The 11,370-nt window shown below is 42.8% G+C and overlaps 1 pseudogene; it reads right to left on the reverse strand.

Annotated features, from left to right (window-relative positions):
* Nucleotides 1-288: 288 nt before the first annotated feature.
* LOC125522949 (G-type lectin S-receptor-like serine/threonine-protein kinase At2g19130 pseudogene) lies at nucleotides 289-2,910 on the reverse strand (annotated as a pseudogene).
* Between the last annotated feature and the right edge of the window lie 8,460 nt (nucleotides 2,911-11,370).

Consider the following 11,370-nt stretch of genomic DNA (forward strand, 5'->3'; position numbering starts at 1 on the left):
CATGATTAGGAAAACAAGATCATCATCAATACATGAGATTGTCTTAGAGGCATGATGAGGGATGAATTGGTGTTTACATTTCCACAAATGTATTCAGGTTTTCCATTGAATCTCATATTCAAGAACCAACACACTTGTACAACAGAAATATAAACTTAATAATGAACATGGAAATGACATAATAACATTTTTATTGCCTCTAGGGCAGATTTCCATCAGTTACAAATTTATGCAAAAATAGTTGTTTCTTCAATCATAATCATTACAATTGTATAACAATTACAAATTTAGCCTTAAAGATAGTCATATATTATAACATCGCAACACAACTAGTTCCCCTGATACAAAAAGATTAGGAGCATTTTTTATGTGCGCTTCCGACCATAGCTCATAATAATTACAATTGTATAGCAATTACAAATTTGGCCTTAAAGATAGACATATATTATAACATCGCAACACAACTAGTTTCCCTAACACAAAAAGATTAGGAGCATTTTTGATGTGCGCTTCCGGCCATAGCTTGGAGCAATCTTGGTACCGGGGGCATTGTGATCTCAACCAGGCCTTCGAGAAATTGAACTACCTGTCCCATTGTTGGCCGATCAAGCTCATCATCCTGGATGCACCAACATGCAACCTTGCAAGCCAGTTCAACCTCATCCAATTTGATGTCGCCATCTAGCTTGTGATCTACCAAACCCTTGATGTCTCCTTTGAGAAGCTTATGTGAGGCATACACAGGGAAATAAACATCAACATTGCCACCACTAGGACATGATGCACATGAGTTCCTCCTTCCAGATATTATTTCCAGCAACACCATCCCGTAGCTATAAACATCGACTTTTGGTGTAATAGGAACACCGCTTATCCATTCAGGCGCAAGGTACCCTGTAGTTCCTCTCATTGTTGTCAATACTCGGCTATAATCCCTTCCTATAAGTTTTGCCATTCCAAAGTCTGCAATTTTTGGAAGGAGTGAAGAATCAAGAAGTATGTTTTCTGGCTTGATATCACAGTGTATGATGCAGTCTCGGCAGCTGTCATGCAAGTAGGCCAACCCTCTTGCAACTCCTAGGCCTATCTGATATCTAGCAGTCCAATTCAACATGGTAGAATTGCTTCGAAATAGATGGACATCAAGAGAGTGATTTGACATGTATTCATAAACAAGCAACCTCTTGGAACCATCACAACAGAAACCAACAAGCTTAACCAAATTGATGTGTTGAATAGCTCCGATTGTGCTCACTTCGGCTCTGAATTGCTTCTCTCCTTGATAAGCACCATCGAGCATCTTCACTGCTACGGCATTGGAGCCCTTTATAAACCCCTTGAATACAGAACCAAAACCACCTACCCCCAACTTATCTGTGAATTTGTTTGTTGCCCGTTGTAGATCATTGTATCCAAATGCAATGATTCCAGTACAAACTTGAGAATCACTCAGTATCTGACCAGAGTTCTTCTTTTTGTTTCTCTGGATCATTATTAAGAGGATAAGTGCAAATAGGCCTAAAACAAAAACGCCTGTACCAGTTACAATTCCAATAACAATTCCTCTTCTGTTGTTTTTCAAACTTTCTACATCTTTAGCAGAAAGACGGAGGTAAAGAGTTTCTCCGTTAGAATTGGCAGTGCCACTACATGGTAGTGCTCTTATGTTGAGCAATTTATTATGCCACATAGAACATCCATTGTCGCCAAAGGAGTAGGCTGTGCAAGAGCAATTATTCAGGCAAACTTGTGCGCACTCACTTGCACTTGCAGCAGCATCTACTTCTGGGGCATCCTTGGGCAACTTAACACATGGCATAGAATAGAACTTGTCTGTGGTATGCGTTGTGCCTCTATTGCTAATGCAGTCTAACTTAGTCTTCCTCGAGCACCCACCTGCTCGATCTTCTAGGTCCCAGTCCTTGGGGGATGTTATTGTGAAGCCCTCCATACAATTGCATTGTGGAAAATTATTATCATTGCAGATTGTGAAAGGCCCACAAATTGCATCAACGTCACACTGATCTCTTGGTTGGGCATTGATCATTACCCAATCTGGTGTGCCCTTCATCCAAATGAATGTCTTCATTTGACCCGAGATGTCAATTACATGACGAGTAAGCATATTTGGATCCATATATTGAGGCACTAATTTATATGTCCAGTACTTCTCTTTGTCACTGTGGACAAATTTTGCACTAATAGAGTGGCGGGCAGCCATCTCTGGAATTCCAGAAAAATATTTGCCGTTCCATGCACCGCTGGACCAATAGGGTATGGATGAGTTGAGTGCTACAAGCACTATCTGGTCAACAGCGGCCGGGTCTACCTCATAATAATAGACACCGGTAGCTGGGTCAGTCAAGCTTTTCCAAGAAACAAAACGGCGATTCAGGCCGGTGGCCTTATCCCATCCATGCTTGGCCCCAGGAAAAAATGTATCCGTGGGGTGATCAAAGCTTTGCCATAGAAACTCTGACAAGTTTGAAGAGTCTGTGAGTACGAGATTTCCAGTACTCAGCAGCCTAGCAGTGGTGCTATTTCTGGAGATGTTTGCTTGTGTGGACCAGATTATGGACATGGTGGACCGGTTTAAGATGACAAGGTTGCCATCGTGGGAAATGGTGAGCTCAACTGAGGTCGTGTTCTTGACTGGGTTATCCCTATTTCCAACCCATGCTGGAGTGAATTTAGGGACTGCGTTGAACCATATGCCAAGGTACCAGTTGGTGGTGCCTTCGGTCTGGAAGAAGCCGAGCGCGTACCTGCCATTGCCGGAGATGAGCTTGTCGTTGACGGCAAGTGATTGGCCGGCCAAGATGGTGTCCGTCGCTGTAGAGTTTGCTGGGGTGTGGATGCAGGAGAGCAGGGTGAAAACAATTAGGAAGGGCAGCATGGTGAACGGTGGTGAGGGCGTGCAGACTACTGCAGAATCGTGTTGTGTAGAGGCTGCAAATATAGGCTGGTGCTCAGCTCGGTCATAGCGACAAGCACTGGTGAGTCTTTTTGTGTGTGCGTGTGCGTTTGACTAAGTAAGCACTTCTGTTCAATCACAAAAAAAGAAGAAAATAATAGTATAAGTAAGCACTGTGAGTCAAGCACAACGTCCAAACTAGCACGTGGTGTTGAGAGCTTTTCCAGTGGCGATGGTGAAATGCGTCTTGCATAGCACCAGACACATGCAGGTTGTGTTCTGGACTGATGTATTGCGTATTCTAGTTGAGCACCAGAGTGCCAGAGCACGGCAGGCGACCAATGTATTGCAGTTTTGCTCTGGACTGGGTATGCGTGGTGGAAATTGGAGAGTGTGGAGGAAGAAGAACGCCATGGGCGTGAGCGCCAGACACCTGGTTCGCCGGTCGAAATCTCGTCGTCACTGCCCACGACAGACCGGCCTGAAGAGGTCTTTGCCCACGACAGACTGTCCAGAAGAAAATTGCGCATGGCTTCGTCATTTACTCTTGTGTTCCACTTACATTTTCAGAGTAAAACTTATTGTTATATCGAATATCCAATTCTGAGCCCAGGCTCATCTGCACCCGATGCACAGTAAATTTAAAAAAACTAGAAAAATTCAAAAAAAATATTTTTTTTGCATGGAAGATATTTAAATGCGTGAGGTACGTGCCAAATTTCAAAGCATTTGGTCTTCTGAGTAGCTCTCAGAAACAAAACAAAATTGGGTCAAAATAGTGCACAAACAGTAAACTTTTTGATAGATCCGAAATTTTTCTTTTTTGCTGAGAGCTACTTGGACATTCAAATGTTCTGAAATTTGGCACGTGCATCACGCACTCAGGCATCTTTCTCCACAAAAAATCAGAAATTTTTAAATTTATTTAGTATTTTTAATGATGTTTTTGTTCACTCCGGGCTCATTTGAGCATGGGAGCCAATACTCCTCACTCATTGTTATACAGTAGCTTTATTATTTTCTTTATAGATTAAACAATATGAGAGATCCTCGGCTCCCCACCACCTCCCTCCTCCCCAGCCGCCGCCGGCGCGTGCCGCCAGGCAAGGCCCGCGCGGTGCCGGCGGCGGTGGGATTTCTCTCTGGCGGCGGGCGGCTCCTCGGCGCTCTGGATCTGCATGTGGCGGCGGCTGCATGGGGAAAGCTCCTCGGTTCATGGCTGCACGGGGCAACGATGCAGCTCCACTTCCTGCATGGGCGTCCTGCTGTGGCGACTTGATGGTCGGGCGGCACAGCTCTCCCACGACGGCAAGACTGCCCTCTGCTGCTGGATGGGCGCCTTCGTGCGACGCCAGCTTGTCTCTTCTTGTGGCTTGGCTCCGGCTTGCTGCAGGGCATGGAGGCAACGAGGTCGCGGGCTCCAGCGACTCACCGACCCGGCGTGGTTGCTCAATTCAGATCTGGACGGCTTGGTGATGGTGATCCAGATTCGATCGGTCGAGTGAGGTGACTGCAGACTGTGTTGCAGTACCTCTTGCGGCTCCACGGCAACGGTGGTCACCAAGGGATCTTCGGGAGGGTTAATCTCTCTATGTCCAATGGTTGACTTCGGTGGTGAGATCTCCGGGAGGGTTAATCTCTCTATGTCCAATGGTTGTGCAGTGGCGGCGTTCATCGTATGTAGCTGCTGGGATTACGGAAAAGTGGTGGCGACAACAGTTGAGTGACTTCGAAGGTGGTGCTGTGAGCACCCGGTCGCGAGATCCGGGGTGAAAGCCTAGGTTGACCTGAGTTGGTTATACCTGGCAATGGCGATGTTTTTTTACGTCGTTACCTTGTTGAAGGCATTGCTCGAATATGCTTGCACTGATTCTTCAGGGTGAAAACCTAGATTCAGGCCTTGGTGGTTGGATCCGGTGACGGCAACACTTGAGTGTTACTCCCTTCTCGAAGGCGTTACTGTTGAAGAACCTCGTCGTCTGTATGATGTCATGAGATGGTTGGTGCGGATATGGTCGTTGATATAGTTTGCCGATCGTGGATCTGGTCGCTTCGGGTTTTTCTTTTACTCGCCTACACATAGCTTTGGTCTTATATGACTTTGCTATCTCGCGTGTTTTTTGGTGTGCGTGTGTTGGTGTTGGCTGTGTGCATCCTAGTTATGCAGAGGCCGGGTGTGTGTTCTTTGAGTTTGTATCCTCTTGATGCTCCTCTTTGAGCTAATAAAATCCACCCTTTATCGAAAAAAAGGAAATTATAAGTGGATGCTATCTATCTATCTATATCTATATCTATCTATCTATCTATCTATCTATACCTATACTAATTACAGACTCCCAAAAAATTACCACGTTAATTAGAATTTACGAGCCGTTAATCTGATGGGACTAAATTATTACGATGTATATCAACCTGTAAACTCCAAAGCCGAAAAAACACTCGAAAGGCCCAAAATCCTTCTTGGTAGCAAAGAAAATGCAAGAAGAAAAAAAAACTAACTTAATCTAGAGGGGAGCCAGTTATTACGGTTGAGATCTTTCTATAGGTTTTAAATAGTTTTTCCATTAGATTAACCCATGTCTCTATCTAAAGCCAGGTTGAACACATACCCTGTAACAGCTAGGTCCCGCACGGCTCCTAGAGACTTTCTCTCTCTCCTTTTTTCTCTCGTGGAAATCAAAACGGATCTCCTATCGCCTGATCTGCTTCTTTTCGTTCGTGCTATGGTGGCGCAAGGTGGAGATGCAAATCTCTTACTGTTGCTTCCCTCTCGATCTGGTTCAGGGGGGAGTTCTATCATATGGCATCCTCATCTTTCGGCCATACAGGAGCAGCGACATTGGCATCCAGATGCGCAGCAGCTTGGACACGAGTTGAGGATCGTGTGACTCTCTCGGAACACATCCCGCCATGGGAAGTTAACGTGGCCAGCGGATGCACAAGCCTGATCGTTCCTATGACATGTTCTTCTCCTGCTGAAAGCTCTTCTCTTTCCTTGGCGTCATGTCCGAACAGAGACAAGAGATGAACGGCTGCACGTACATGGCAGGAGATGCAGTACTACGCGTAGGTGTAGAAAGGAGCCGGCAGCGACATAGTCGATCGCCATCCCCAGCAAGCAGAAGGCGAATTGTATGGCCCATGAGGCCATGAGGCGTGGAGCTTGCCAGCATGCATGTATGACACGGCTTCTACGAGGCTAGGAAGTTGCCTCCCAGTGCCATGTTGGCGCTGCCTCCTCGCAGCGCCGCTCTTCTTCTTCCTTGCGCTCTCTTCTTCTCATGGTTTTGCCTCACACAAGAACTCATCTGGGGAAAGAAGACAACACAGACACACACACACACACACACACACACACACACACTTCACCAAGGAGCAGCACAAGAGCTTTGCCGAGAGCATCCTCTCCTTGGTGAACACGCAGTGCTACATTTTTCTACAGGCTCTCACCGCCTTCTTTCATTGACTCAAAGTAGAATATATATACAAGGACCAGGCACTCACGCCCATGCATGTACTCACACACAACTTGGGCACCACTACCTGCCAGCTCTCACGCCACGCCCCACATTACTTGCTCCACGACTAACTACATGCGCTAACCACGGCCTAAACTCTATCCATCCATATGGCTCGGGCAGCACATGTGACCAATCCCAACTACATGCATGCATGAACTACTTACTCAACATTCTCTCGGCTAGGACTCAACAAACTCACGCATGCACAGCTACTCCAACAAACTGAGCGATCTGCCGGTTCACCCGACCCAACTTGATGCACTCCGTCACACTCCAGTCTTAAGTCGCGTCTTGCCGCTTCTCGGGACCTTGCCGTATCTCACAGCACCATCAGTATCTCGCCGTGCTCGCCGCATCACACGGCAGCCCGGCATCTCGTCTTCTTCGCGCACAACCAAAGCTGCACTGGCCTACATCACCCTTTTACCATCTAAACTACATGCACATAATAAAACTAAATATGCGGATACATGAATCAAGATTAAACCTAACATGCCATGCGTCCTCTTTCCTGTCCTGCAGGCTCTCTTCCTCCTCCTCCTCCTCCAGTCTTTCACGATCCCAGTCAGTCTCCCCTTTGGCAGCATGGAGTTTTCACCCGGCAGGCTGCACCATGTCATTCCCCGTCTGTGAGATAAGCTTGCGTAAGTGCTTCGCAGCATCGAATCAGCAGTAGTATTTCACGTTCTTAGGTTCAATGGTGTGGCTTGGTTTACGTATGTGTACTGCTTTGACAATGATGACTACAACCAATTGGCCGTATGATCAGCTGCCTGCTCTGTTACAATGAGAAAAAGGCATGAGAGGAGTCCATGCAATTGAAGAAAACATCAAATAGGAAATTTGGGAAAAGCATATATGGAAGTTATTTCCATATCTACTCTTCTGCGCTCCCCTTTTCTCAAAGAAAAAAAACTTTTTTCACTCCGTCTGTGAAATGTCCGTGGGCCATGATGTGGTGTGTTTGTACAACAACGAACAATTTGGCTTTGCTGCATGTCTTGATTAAATTAGCTATTTTTCTATTGAATTAACAATGTTTTAGATGATATGTAGATTAGTTATTTTTCTGGTCTGTTTGTACAACAACGAACACATGCATGTCAGATTTTGATCCATTACTAATGCTCTATGTTTTCAAGGATTTGAATTTGCGAGTATTCGTGATGCCTTCCAAAGGTTCAGTGATTAGCACAATATCACAAGCCTAGGTGTTGCTTCATTTCTATATGTCCATCAGGGGGCGTGTCACGGGACAATGGCACAACAATCAAGGTTTCTTACGGCAGGTGTGCAACATTATCAAAGGAGTTAGGTTTGTTCATAAATGTAACGAAATCAGATCCTTTCCCATATGAAAACTGCGGTGTGTTGTTCTACAGTCTGCCCATTTCCCCAAGTGCATGATCTACATGATTCAGATGTGTGCATGACGATACCTTAGTCAACATATTTTAAGCTTCTTCAGGCTTTAATATAGTTGTTTGTCCAAAAACGTCTTCACGAAATATATAAGTGGCCTTGCATCTTACGATAAATAAAAATAGTCTTTCAAATATATTACCTTCGGTAAAATTGGAATTTCCATTCGGACTAGAAAAATTCTTACATAGATTATTACTTGCACCCTTGGTCTGATGTGTGATCATATATTTTTAAGCTCTGGCCTTTTGTTGTCCAATCATTGGCTCCAATTTTCCCAAACAATCATGGACTCACCAGTACGTGCCTCATAATTACTTTTTCCACACAATAGGACTAGATGTTCCTGATTATAATCTATTCAGTGAAGTTGATTGTCTAATCTTTTATATGTTTAGTTGTTCTACAATGCTCCCCCCTCCCCAGTCGTCAAAATAATCTTTGATACAGAGAGATGTATTTTTGAAGATCAAAGAAAGGTATATTTGTTGATAAAGAAAAACTTTCTAGCCTATCTTCTGATATGCATGTGTCGTTGCCTCTTCTGTCCTGCAAATTATGCTCCGACACTAGAATGAAAGGTAATCCTTTTTCTGTTCTCCATATCGCATAGTTACTGTTGAATAAATTGGTTGTCAATTGCCCATTAGTTTCCTGACAAGAATCCTCAACACTCGACTCCAAAACTACAACATACTAGTAAGGTACACGTGCATTGCACGCATGAGATTTGGCAATCAAATTATGAATACTGTAGTAAATTGTACATGCTTTGCACGCCATTTAAATATATATAAAAAGCATGAGAAAATACATTTGAATATGTATTATCTTTCCTATAGAATCAAATCGGACAAGATACAACTTGGTTCTTACCTCTATAGAATCCAGATTGTTCTAGTCTCTTTTTATTAGAGTATCAGATAAGCATGTGAGTAGATGCTTCTAGAATACATGAGATGGTTGAGTTGGGGGTTCAATTAGAAGTCCACGTGGTAGAATCCTATGAGTTGAAAACTATATCCAACGGATGATAATGCTCGAATTTTCCTTCTCTTGACCGTTGGATGGGCATATCCAATGATCAATATTTGAAGCTATTGGCACACTATAAAGTGGTATAGATAAGAGCTAATTGGTAGAAGCTATTTCTACGTTTTACTTTAGGAGTAGTTGCATGCTGGTACAACTTTTTATGTCTACTTTAGTTTGTTATTACTTGCAGTTACAAAGTTGGGTGAATTGTTCATTTACTACATGGCTTTTGTTTGTCCTTCTAATAAAAGTGTCATGCATTTGGGGGCGATTTAATAGATCTTTTTTCTAATTAGGTTTAGGTTTACAGTTCATCTATACATGTCATTTAAAAAAACAGTAATCTGAGTCTGGTTATCTTTCTTGGTACTATATGGTCCAACTTTGTTCATATTTTATGAAGTGGTGTGCATCTCATGACACCCACATCCACTGTGATGTTTCCCATTTGTATAACAATTTGAAAATTTGGTAATAGTTCCAATTGATCTCTGGGATTACATGAAAATGTAAGTGGCTGCTAATGGTGGATTGAGTTGTACCATATTTGGATGTTGTAGTTTGTATATTTTAGAAAAATGTGTTGGTATTGAAAGTTGTACCAATCTTCTGACTTCATTATGTTTCATAGTTAATTACAACTGCCAGAGCCACCCGAGTTTATGCGAGTCAAATAATGTGGATGAAACGCACCTAGATCATTATGTTTATGATGTCACCGTGTCCCCACCTAACAGCTATTCCACTTGGATAATATATAATGAGTATCCACCAAGAACCTATGTTTTTATGATCTTCAGAAAATCCAAGCAATTGATGGGATCATGTTTATTTACCTCTTAGTTAGAATGACATGACTGTATACATCGTATTGTAGTCCCTGTCTGCCTTCCATAATTATGACCCATATGTTTTGTATGTGGTTGTTTGTAAACATTTTAATAATATATATGTTCCTGCGACTGTATTTGGTTCTGAAACATTACAAACTATATGATTTTGTTTTTCTGCAGAACTCAGTTATATATTTAATATACTTGGGAGAGTTAATGAATGGAGAATTTTCTTCAAAGGTCTAGCGATTTTCAACATTTTGGTTTCTACATGAGCTCTTGGCACATGTCAAAGAAACTATTCATATTATATGGGGTAACAATAACAACAATGTCATGCCTTTAAATACATTCAAATGTTATCTGGGTGCGTGGTTACATGAACAAATTATTATTTTTTAAGTAATAAACTTTCAAGAGTGGAACACCAAGTATCTTACACAAAATGAATCCTTTTCAAATTGATCTACTAAGTCTATACCTACTAATAAAGCAAGGTGCGCGCTTCGCTAAATTTTTCATCCGTTCACCCATATTTTATTTTTGAGATTTGTTTTCTATCCAAGGTGTTACTATTTTTATGGCCCGTTCTAAAAATTATACAAAAAAACGTTTAGAAAAAATGCATGGTCCACATTCGCAGCGTGCACTTGAGCCTGCTCCCGCCCCACAGCAGGTTGGGCCTCAGCCTGCTCTTTGCAGCCCATCTAGGTCCCCGATTGACACCCCACAAATGTGTTAAAAAATAAGGTCCAGGCAGGGATTCAAACTGAAGACCTCTTACTTCATATCATAGGTGATTTAATGCAACAACCAACTAAGACAACTAATTGTTGTGACTAAAACTAGGTTGTATTGTATTTCTATGAATTCGAACTGGATTGGGCCTCGGGCTGCGCTCTGGCTGCTGGGTGAGCTCCACCAGCGCACGTATATATATAGCATCAATGTACAAAAAAAGCATACCACTAAAAAATTATGCCGTGGTAGAAAAAATAGTATGTATTGATGCAGTTGTTGTACTGCTGGGCCTACTCAGCATAAAACCGCTGCAAAAAAGCATAAAATGGCCGCAATAATGGGCCTTCTTTTATGCGTAGCGAGCCACACAACCATATGTTTGATGTTAAATTGTCCCACCTCGCTTCTTTAGACCAACTCTCCAGTTTATATACGTCCGCAGTTGAGTTTGAATATCAGCAAGATCACTAAAATAGACAATCAGGATCGCTGATTAAAGGAATCATGGGCTGTCTTGGAGGGTGTATTAAAGGAATGATGGATAGAGGATTGTGCAATGGAAAGATATTCACGTAGATGCAAGAATGGATTATGGACGTGCACCCTGCATGGGCAGGATTTGTGGGCTGATGTGACGGTGTAATAAAGGAAGGATAGATTGAAGGATTGTGGAATGGAAGGATATTAACATACATGCACAGCATGGATAAGCATGGATCGTGGATGTGATGCAAGGCCCTTCTGGGAAGGAATCGACTATGGAATTAATGGGATTGAGAAATCTATATATCTACCCCTATCGTGAATTTCAAAAAAAAAAATCCACCAATTTCTATAAATGTTCGTCTATTTTAGAATTGTTTGCCCATGCAAAAGAAAATGCTTAAAATCCGTTCGAAATATA

The sequence above is a fragment of the Triticum urartu genome, chromosome 7A (assembly GCF_056163025.1).
Source record: "Triticum urartu cultivar PI428250 chromosome 7A, HENAU_Tu73, whole genome shotgun sequence".
Lineage (NCBI taxonomy): Eukaryota > Viridiplantae > Streptophyta > Magnoliopsida > Poales > Poaceae > Triticum > Triticum urartu.